Source organism: Phoenix dactylifera, unplaced genomic scaffold, assembly GCF_009389715.1.
Source record: "Phoenix dactylifera cultivar Barhee BC4 unplaced genomic scaffold, palm_55x_up_171113_PBpolish2nd_filt_p 000624F, whole genome shotgun sequence".
NCBI classification, from domain to species: Eukaryota; Viridiplantae; Streptophyta; class Magnoliopsida; order Arecales; family Arecaceae; genus Phoenix; species Phoenix dactylifera.
In genome coordinates, this window is record NW_024068018.1 from 82749 (window position 1) to 94218 (window position 11470).

Sequence of the window (11470 nt, forward strand, 5' to 3'; positions counted from 1 at the left end):
TATACCTAGGGCATTACAATGTTCCTCATACACACCCCTCATTTCAGCAAATGTGGAACAATCCTGAGCTAGGTGATCCACTCCACCACATACAAAACAGGGTCCATGGGACTCAACACGAGAAATAGTATGTGTAAACCTTTGTATCCTTGTTTTTTAAGGCCTCTAACTTCCTAGTCAGAATTTCTATCCGGGCCTTGAGATTATCCTCCTCTCTAAGATGGTAAATTCCTCCACTAGAAGGAGTAGCTGTAGGTCGTGACCTACTAGTACTATCAGGTCGCACTAGATTCTGTCCAAGTATGAGCTTTCTCAGCTAGGTCATTCAGGTACGTCTATTGGCCTCATCCGGATCTTTTCTGCAAGAACTCACCATTACACATCATCTCTAAAAAATTGGCGCTCTCTTAGGTATAAGTCCCTCATAAAAGTAACTAACTAAACGCCAACTCTCATAGCCGTGATGAGGACACAAGTTTAACAAATCTTTAAAACTCTCCCACACCTGATACAAAGTCTCACTATCCTTTTGTGCAAAGGTTGAAATCTGTCTCTTCAAACCATTGTCTTATGGTGGGGGAAGTATTTGTTAAAGAAAATCTGTGTCATCTCATCCTAAGATCCTATTGACCGTGGTCTCAGTGAATACAAACCAACTTTTCGCTCTATCTTTTAGAGAAAATGGAAAAAGCTTAAGTCTAACTGCAATCTATTGTACCGGGTTTGCACATGAAAAGTCGCTACTACCTCCTCAAACTCTCTAATGTGCACGTAAGGATTTTCATTCTCTAAACCATGAAAGGTAGGAAGTAACTGTATCATTCCTGGTTTAAAATCCTGTTGTGGGACATTGGGTGGAAACATAATGCATGATGGTGTGGCTATGCGAGTAGGATGGAGATACTCCTGGAGAGTCCTAATGGGCTGATCTTCGTGATTGCTCATGGTGTTAGAATGAGATGGCGTATCGGGCAAATTCACAGAAAAAGTGTCAGGTTCTAATTTCGGTTTTCTTGCAAATCTACCTAACTCGTCTCTATGCCTACGCATGCAACACAAAATATATGTAATTATTTTTATTTTTTTTTGTTTTTTTTTGGGCACAATCAAATCAAGCTATAAATGAATAAACTGAAGACAAAAAGCAAGAGGAAAAAAAGAAGGAACGAGGTTACCGCTTTGACGAATTAATTCAGCAAACCTATTCCTTGAAGCGCTTCTTATACCGTTCTCCCCGGCAACGGCGCCAAAATTTGATTACGCCAAAGAATAACGTGGCTATCGCAATATATATTGGGGTGTCGATTCCACAGGGAGAAGGTAGGAACACTAAAAGGAACTACAAAACTAAAAGAAAATATCAAAGCAGTAAAATATGATGTGAATGTTTAAAAGTAAATTGACAATTAGATTGTAGTAGTGAAAAGATGTGACCAGAATTAATGGCAGCAAAGCATCGAAAATTCCTCACTTGAATCAAATAATTCCATTCATATTTGATCCATTGGATAACTCAATTAGAGATCATAGCACCAGATTCTCTAATCAGAAGATATAGCATTACAATCAAAATTTTATAGTGGTAATTCTAGAAAATCATTCTTCTCTTTTAAAACCAAGGATTGTTATCCTTTTAGACTCAGATTCAAAGACAAAAATATACCCAATGGCAATATTTCAGCAAAAAATCACACTAACTGGATAAACAATCAAATCTAGATATAATCAAGTACCTCAACAATTCTATAGAAAAAGACATTGCTGAATCTATGAAAAGAATAGGTTCAAGATTATCCCAACACAAGAAAGATCTATTGATGAGAAATGATAAACAAGAATTGTATCAACATGAGAATCTATTACATAGATCAAATATAAATAAAACTACCATCATCCAAGCGAGTTCATCCCTAGCTTCACCAAAGAATTAGCTCTCCATGAATTTTTGGCTCCTCTTAATAATTTCTTTGTAATGCAGCCTTTCTTGCTTCAGGACGGCGTGCTCCTCCAAGTATATATATGGTTTTAGGGCTAAAAATCCTAGGAAACACAACCTAGACACGTTTGCATGCGTTTTTCCGACTTTACCCTCAAGCACCAACATCAGCATGAAGTTCGGGAGGCTCTCCAGATCGCATATGATCTTCGAATTTTGCGTTCTTATAGTTATTGAAAAGCTATAGAAGTCTAGTTTCCAACAAAATTTGAATCATCTCAATTGGACTTCTGTAGCTTCCGAAATCATCAAAATACTACACAAAGGTCTGATCTGTCATGGCCCAAGCTGGCGGTTTAGGGAAACCTGACTTTGCAACCTCATAACTTTCTCTCTGGAGCTCCAATTGACCTGATTCTTGATGCATATGAAACCTCAACATGTCTACTTCATCCCCACCAAGTTTCATTTCATTCGGACTGCAATGGAATATTCAATTTCCTTAACTTCATTCCTACAATAAAATCACCAAAATCAATTAAGACTTGGACACTTTGTGAAGTAAAGCTCATATTAAAAAAAATATCATAAAAATATCTAAATCATGCTTAAGTCTTAACAATTTAACCTAAAGTGGTATTGTTAAAAGGTATATTTTGATGCACCTATTAGCAACTTATCTCCTTGATGAAGAACCTTTCTTCTTCAACCTTGCTCGCGATGGAGGAAGAGGAAGGAGGAACCTTACACGTGGATCTTCCTTACCTTGCTACCATGGAAGAAGAGGAGGATGAAGACCCCTTGCTGCCGTGGAGAAGGAGGAAGAAAGAAGAGGAGGCATGGAGAGGAAGAGGAGAGAATTCCTTCATAATGTCTTCCTTGCTATTCTTTTATAGATTGGGACTGAAACGATTTCAGTTCTACTCTCAGGGTTCACTGATCACCAAGTGAATGCCTTCGAGTCTCACAATCCACTAGTGACACCTAGCAGTATATGGTGGCAACCCAGCAGAATGGAATGTCTGAACCTCTAGGTGCAGTTAGCGTATGATACAGTCCCTCTATCATGGATCCCGACGTGACGGAGGTTATGGATATCTCGTCAAACCCCATCATCGTCATATGTCAAATTTATACGACTTCCAGTTCGAGATATGAAAAACTCTTTTTCCAAAATACCTGGCCAGAATTTATCGAACTCAGTCTCATAAATCACATAGGATCACTCCTAATCTATCAAGGTCGATAGATCCCATCTAGATGCAACCCTATTCCAAAATGAACCTACTGTAGCCAATCGCACTACAAGGACCCGAATGGCTAGGGCCCAAGTTCACATGCTCGTCAAACTACAGCAACCTCATAGTGAATAGCTAGCTAGGCATCGCAGGTCAAAGGACCAGTCATACAACTGCAGCATAAGTAGTCATGACGAGTGGATAGACATCCATGTGACTACTATCTTTGGTCACGCTCAGTACCTTGTTCTCTAACAAGTACTTGCATAATCACTCCAGTGTCTCTACACCGTGGACTCGAGACTCGTCCATCTGACTAAGTGATCTGTGCACTAATCTCAGCGGATCGATCACCGTCCCTCGTGATGGATCCATCGATCAGGAGCATTTAGAAATTAATCCCTAATGACACATGCCTCAAATTCTCAACTCCTTGAAATATGTGTCATCATCTATTAATTTCTTGGACGATTCATGGACACATACAAACATGAATGAAAAAAAATTGCCCAATCTTATTTATTAATAAGTGTCAAATTACAAATTTATGCCCCAGATTACAAATATGCGTCAGCCACGTTGGCTTCTAGGGCATACTTCTAACAATCTCCACTTGCACTAAAGCCAATCAGACATGTATTTAAGTCCCATTTTTTCAAGATGGACTTCTAATTTCTTCTGACTCAGCTGCTTAGTGAATGGGTCCGCCACGTTATCAGTGGAGTCTACTCTCTGCACCTCTACATATTTCTTTTCGAGGTAGTCGCGAATTAGATGAAATCGCCGCTCTATGTGCTTGGACTTCTGGTGAGACCTCGGCTCCTTAGCCAGTGCTATGGCCCGTTGTTGTCGCAGAAAAGGTTATGGCATCTGATGACATGACTCCTAGCTCTTCGACAAACTTCTTGTACCAGAAGCTTCCTTCGCAGCATCCGATGCAGCAATGTACTCTGCTTCCATGGTAGAATCTGCAATAATCGGTTGCTTGGAACTCTTCCAATTTACCGATCCTCCATTGCATAAGAATACATATCCTGATGTAGACTTTCTATCATCAGGGTCAGTCATGAAGTCTGAATCAGTATATCCTTCTACCTTTAACTCTGTGCTCTCCAAAGACCAAAAACATATCCTTAGTCCTTCTCAAGTACTTAAGGATATTTTTCACAGCTATCCAGTGCTCCTCGCCTGGATTTGACTGATATCTGCTCGTGACACTCACAGCATGTGCTATATCAGGTCGAGTACATAGCATGGCATACATGAGGCTCCCTATTGCCGATGCATAAGGGATCCTACTCATGCGCTGAATCTCTTCAGATGTTTTGGGGCACATCTTTTTGGAGAGATTTATCCCATGCCTTAGGGGTAACAATCCCCTTTAGAGTTTTCCATGCTGAACCTCTTCAGCACTTCCTCTATGTACATTTTCTGTGATAGGCCAAGCATCCTCTTAGATCTATCTCTATAGACCTTAATCCCCAAAATATAAGATGCTTCACCTAGATCTTTCATGGAGAACTTCTTAGACAGCCATAACTTGACCGATGTGAGCATGGGAATATCATTCCCAATCAGGAGTATATCATTCACGTACAATACGAGGAATACTATAGCCCTCCCACTGACCTTTTTGTACATACATGGTTCATCTTCATTCTTGATGAAATCAAACGATTTGATCACATCATCGAAACGAGTGTTCCACCTTCGAGATGCTTGCTTTAGTCCATAAATGGATCTTTGCAGCTTGCAGACCTTGTGATCACCATCACTGGAAGTGAAACCCTGAGGCTGTTTCATATGGATATCTTCCTCAAGATATCCAATAAGGAATGCAGTTTTCACATCCATCTGCCATATATCATAATCATGATAAGCTCAATGGCAAGCAACGTTCGAATGGACTTCAGCATGGCTACCGGGTGAAAGGTATCCTGATAGTCAATGCCTTCGCGCTGACTATAATCTTTTGCCACCAACCTTGCCTTATAGGTCTCTACCTTGCCATCCGAACCCATTTTTCTTTTGTAGATCCATTTATACCCAATAGGTACTATACCTTCAGGTGGATCTACTAAGGTTCATTACTTGGTTGGAATGCATGGAGTCTATTTTCTGACTTCATCGCATCCATCCATTTTTCGGAGTCGATGTCTAACATCGCTTCGTTGTAGGTCTTGGGATCATTACTATGATCTCTTTCTTCCATGAGGAACTCTTCCTCTATGTCCTCTCGTAAGCATACCTAAGTATCTTTCAGGAGGATGGAAGATCCTACTGGATCTACGAAGTGGACGAGGTTCTTTATGTAATGGCTCATTGTGAATAGGTTCACTAGGCTCAATTGCTCGTTGCTCTTGAGAGACTTTCTCTTCAAGCTCAATTTTCCTCCCACTGCCTCTATCAAGGATAAACTATTTTTTCAAGAAGATGGCATGTCAGCTCACAAACACTTTGTGGTCTTTTGGGATGTAAAAATTATATCCTAATGACTCTTTAGGATATCCAATGAAACGAGCACCAATTGTCCTAGCCTCTAACTTTCTGCCTGTTGTCCTTTGACTTGGGCCGGACATCCCCAAATCTTGAGATAACCAAGACTTGGTTTCTTACCATGCCATATCTCATACGGTGTGGTAGGAACGGACTTAGAGGGAACTCTATTCAATATGTAGATAGCTGTAAGTAGGGCATCTTCCCACAAGAATAAGGGTAAGTCAGTGAAGCTCATCATAGACCTGACCATATCCAATAAGGTCTGATTCCTCCTTTCTGACACTCCGTTGAGTTGAGATGTTCTAGGAGGTATCCATTATGAAACTATACCATTTTGTTTGAGATAATCGCGAAACTCTCCACTAAGGTATTCTCCTCCTCGATCTGATCGAAGAACCTTAATGAGTTTTCCTATCTGTTTTTCTACTTCAAATCTAAATTTTTTGAACATTTCAAATGCTTCAAATTTATGTCTCATAAGATCGATATAATCGTACCGTGAAAAATCATCGGTAAAAGTAATAAAGTAGAAAAATTGACCCCTAGCCTGCACATCGAATGGGCCACACACATCAGTGTGTACTAGGGCAAGTATTTCAGGGACCTCTTCCCCGTATCCTACAAAGGGTAATTTGGCCATTTTTTTAGGCAGGATTCACAAATCGGATATGACTCAGAAGTCAATGAACTCAAAAGCCCATGTTTCTCCAATTTGTTAATTCTGTCTTCTCCTATATGACCAAGTCTGAGGTGCCATAAATACTTTTGATTTATCTCATCTCTAGATCTTTTAGATCCTATGGTACTCACTGTATGCTCAGATACGTTCACAGATACATCCATATGTAAGTGATAGAGACCGTCAATCATAAAACCACGTCCAAACAGTTTATTTCGCAAATAAATGAAACGTAGTCTTTATTGAAATTGAATTCATAATGTTCCTGTGCTAGACAAGATACAGAAATCAGATTTCTGCTAGCACTAGGTACAAAATAACAATCTCTAAGTATCAAACTAAATCCTGACGGTAAATGCAAAGGAATGTGCCCAAGCAACAGCAGCAACTCTTGCTCCATTGCCAACCCTTAGGGTTACCGCACCTTCCGTAAGCCTTCTACTTTTTTTAGACCCTGCATGGTAGTGCACAAGTGAACACTAGAACCAGAGTCTATAACCCAACTGGAAATAGAAGAAACCGTTAGATTAGTTTCAATAATGAGCATATTAGACATACCTTCAGAAGGCGTGTCACCCTTCTTGCTCTTTATGTTTTCCATGTAGATAGGACAGTTCCTCTTCCAATGGCCGTCTTCATTGCAATGGAAACATTTTCCTTTGGGTTCGGCCTTCTTCTTAGGAACTTCCTTCTTCGGCTTTTTCTCGGTCTTCTGCTTCTTCGCAGGCTTCTTCTTCTTCCCAGTAGACTTTCTCTTGGAAGTAGAAGCTAGCTCAGCAGAGAACTGTGCCCCTTGAACCTTTCAAGGCTCCCTCAGTTGTCACCAACATATTCAACAATTCAAGTTTGGTGCATTCAATTTTATTCATATGGTAGTTTACAATAAACTGCCCATATGAAGATGGCAACGATTGTAGGATCAAATCCGTTTGCAAATCCTTGTGCATGGTCATGCCAAGCTTCTCAAGCTCCTCAAGATCCTTGATCATGGTCAAACCATGTTCATGGACGGACTGCCCATCGCATCTTGGCTTTGAAGAGCCGCTTGGACACTTCAAACCTTGCTGCGACTCTGTTCACCATACAACTCTTGTAGGTGATCAAGTATGTCCTTAGCAGTCTTCATGCTCTCATGCTGGCATTGCAATTCGTTGGACATGGATGCCAAAATGTAGCACCTAACCTTATTGTCGTCATCCAACCATTTTGCATGCGTCTCACGCTGCTCATTGGTTGCACGGGTTGGTAACACCGGAGTTCATGGTCAAGAACATAAGCTATCTTTTCGCAACTCAAGACAATCTTCAAGTTGCGGAGCCAATCTTTATAGTTTGGTCCGGTCAACCTATTGTTATCTAGAATTCGAACTATCGGTTGGAAGCCATTGACATCTGCAGAGAGTAAAGATTCTAATTAGAAATTTGTATTTGACATTAATTTGTTTTAGAACTTTTAAAAAAAATTGGATCAATCCTCCCACTATTTCTCGGATCTCTCACACTCCCTGGTAAAGATACGGAAACCTACGACTTAAGGTTTCGAGTGGGGTGCTGCGGTCCCACCAATCTACATGTCACCTCACCTAACAGTTATTGGAGACACATAGACGATGAGTGTACAACTCTTGTACAATGCTTCGTAAGCATATTGAGCTAACCTGGTCTCCAAGTCATAAGGACCTCACCTAACAGTTATTGGATCCGTTCCTTGGTTAAGTCAGACCCACCGTATATCCGCGAAAATAAAGCTGTGATTGGGTCCTCACCTAACAGTTATTGGAGCCCAACCCCACCTTTACCCCACAACATCTCATGTTAATAGAGAGGTCCAATCCCCCGATGCAACTAGCCCACTGTATCCAGCCGAGACTAATCAACGCCGGAAAGATCTTAGCAACTCTACTACGGTGGAAGACCAATCGACTTAATATTGGGTAATCAGATCTTAGTGATTCCAACTTTGAGCTTTCCATAGGAGGTAATCGATCAATTGGCCAGGTAAGCAGGTGGGAGGCTCCCTTACTCAGAGAGTAAGGTCCTAATTAAGTAACCACCTTTGAGCTTGCCTAGACACCAATTAGATCAATTAATCAAATATGGCTAGCTCAATGTATCGTTCACTCTCGATTGATTTAGGAAGGTTTTAGGTCTCTTGGGATTTACATCTAATGTAACCATCTACCCCATACCATATGTCATTCGATTTACATCTTATGTAAATGTCACATTGGTTCAGGTTTACATCCTATGTAATTATGAAACCCTTTCATATATTATGTGATTACATCTTATGTAAATGACATAATTGTTTCAGTTTACATCTTATGTAAATGTCCTATTGTTTAAGGATTTTATTTACATCTCATGCAAATAAATTTTGTTTAACTAATACATACATCTCATGCATACATTATTTTAAACATAACCTTAAACAAGTATGAACATTATGATTACCATGCATCTCATGTATATTTTCAGATCTGAAATTTAAACCTATTATGCTATTCTCTGGATTTCAGATCATGCATTACTTGATTTAAAATATTAATCTAATTGCAATTCTAAAATAATTTGCAAGATCATAGCAAATAAAAATCTGCATGCTGAAAATTTCAGCAACCTGAAATTTCAGCACGCAGAAAATCCAGCAAGCATAATTCTTTAAAAATCAGATTAAAAATATGGTAATCAATCCTTAGTCCTAATCATGCTCCTAGAACCATGGCTCTGATACCACTGCTGAGTTACGCCCCGTTCGATGCGACGTTCGCAGCGGAATTCGAACGGACGTCGTTCATCGTATGAACGTGCCTCGGATCGTAGAATTCAAAAATTTTCTGGATCCAAATCCAGAAGATCTTTGAATTCATTAGGAAGGGAGATTAGGATCTGAGGAAGGTTGATTAAGATTCATAAAACTGAAACTAAAATCAGAAGTTATTAATTTGAAGATCTCATCTTCAAAAATTCTGCAGGTGAAGAACACCGCAGCCTGATGATCTATCTAGGTTCCTGTTTGAGCCACAATTGTCCGGCCTCTACAGGTATCCACACGAGGATCTAATCATCTGAGATAGGGTCTTACCGGAGTGCTAGCTCCTTGCAAAGACCTCTCATGACTATCATATAGATTAGAAGATAAAAATCTGCAACATACCTCCTTAAAGAAGAACCTTTCTTCTTCAACCTTGCTCGCGATGGAGGAAGAGGAAGGAGGAACCTTGCACGTGGATCTTCCTTGCCTTGCTACCGTGGAAGAAGAGGAGGATGAAGACCCCTTGCTGCCGTGGAGAAGGAGGAAGAAAGAAGAGGAGGCGTGGAGAGGAAGAGGAGAGAATTTTCATAACTTCTCCCTTGCTACCCTTTTATAGATTGGGTTTAGGGCTCCTCCTAATCTTATTAGGAGTATGGGACTATAACCCACCCTTGGATTAATGCCAAGTGTCCAATCCTTGTGCTCATAGATGCATGACATGTGTCTATTAATCAATTGATTAATTTTCTAATCACATTAGGATTCCTAATCTCATTAGGAGAATTAATTGATTTGGGAGCATGCATCCTACGACGCCATGTGGACTTTAAAGTCCGCATAGTGTGAACATGACTTAAGTCATATTCATCCTACGACGACATGTGGTCTTTAAAATCCGCACAAACTTGGTTTAATCAAATTGACCCAATCATGAACCCAAATCAATTTGGGTCGAACCCAATTTGATTTGGCTCATTAAATCAGCCCAATTGCAATCCAATTGCAATCAATTCCACTTAATTCTTCTTCCATTAACTCACTAACTTAGTGGGTTAATTCAATCACCAATCATATTGATGATTGATTTCTATTATGATTCCAAATCACAATTATGATAGTCTGACTAATTAAATCCTCTATGTGTGTGACCCCGTAGGTTCTATTCTGACTGGTAGTGAGAATATTGAGATCTCCATCTCAATATCACTGAAACTCCTTTCAGTGGACTGAAACGATTTCAGTTCTACTCTTAGGGTTCACTGATCACCAAGTGAATGCCTTCGAGTCTCACAATCCACTAGTGACACCTAGCAGTATATGGTGGCAACCCAGCAGAATGGAATGTCTGAACCTCTTGGTGCAGTTAGCGTATGATACAGTCCCTCTATCATGGATCCCGACGTGACGGAGGTTATGGATATCTCGTCAAACCCCATCGTCCGTCATATGTCAAATTTATACGACTTCCAGTTCGAGATATGAAAACTCTTTTTCCAAAATACCTGGCCAGAAATTTATCGAACTCAGTCTCATAAATCACATAGGATCACTCCTAATCTATCAAGGTCGATAGATCCCATCTAGATGCAACCCTATTCCAAAATGAACCTACTGCAGCCAATCGCACTACAAGGACCCGAATGACTAGGGCCCAAGTTCACATGCTCGTCAAACTACAGCAACCTCATAGTGAATAGCTGAGGCATCGCAGGTCAAAGGACCAGTCATACAACTGCAGCATAAGTAGTCACTGACGAGTGGATAGACATCCATGTGACTACTATCTTTGGTCACGCTCAGTACCTTGTTCTCTAACAAGTACTTGCATAATCACTCCAGTGTCTCTACACCGTGGACTCGAGACTCGTCCATCTGACTAAGTGATCTGTGCACTAATCTCAGCGGATCGATCACCGTCCCTCGTGATGGATCCATCGATCAGGAGCATTTAGAAATTAATCCCTAATGACACATGCCTCAAATTCATGGATTAATTTTTGGACGATTCATGGACACATACAAACATGAATGAAAAAAATTGCCAATCTTATTTATTAATAAGAGTCAAATTATAAATTTGTGTCCCAGATTACAAATATGCGTCAGCCACGTTGGCTTCTAGGGCATACTTCTAACAATTTCTCCAAATTTTCTCTTCGGCCGTCACTGTCCCAAAACCCCTCGTGTCGTCGCCCACTATCGTCTCGGCTTCCTTCCTTCGTTTTCTTCCTATTTTTCTCTCGTTTCACGTCTTTCCCTCCTTGGGTAGCTCGGGATGGGTCCTAAGAAGACCACCGTGTCTCGCCGGAAGAGACCTCTCATTGCGAGTAGCGCCGAGAGACGATCCAAGGCGAGGAACGAACC

General features: G+C 40.5%; 1 non-coding gene across 1 annotated transcript; it reads left to right on the forward strand.

Moving 5' to 3' along the window:
• Nucleotides 1-455: 455 nt before the first annotated feature.
• LOC113461274 lies at nucleotides 456-563 on the forward strand. The gene has a single exon (XR_003383432.1). It is a non-coding gene; the product is annotated as a small nucleolar RNA R71 (small nucleolar RNA).
• The last annotated feature ends 10907 nt before the right edge of the window (nucleotides 564-11470 follow it).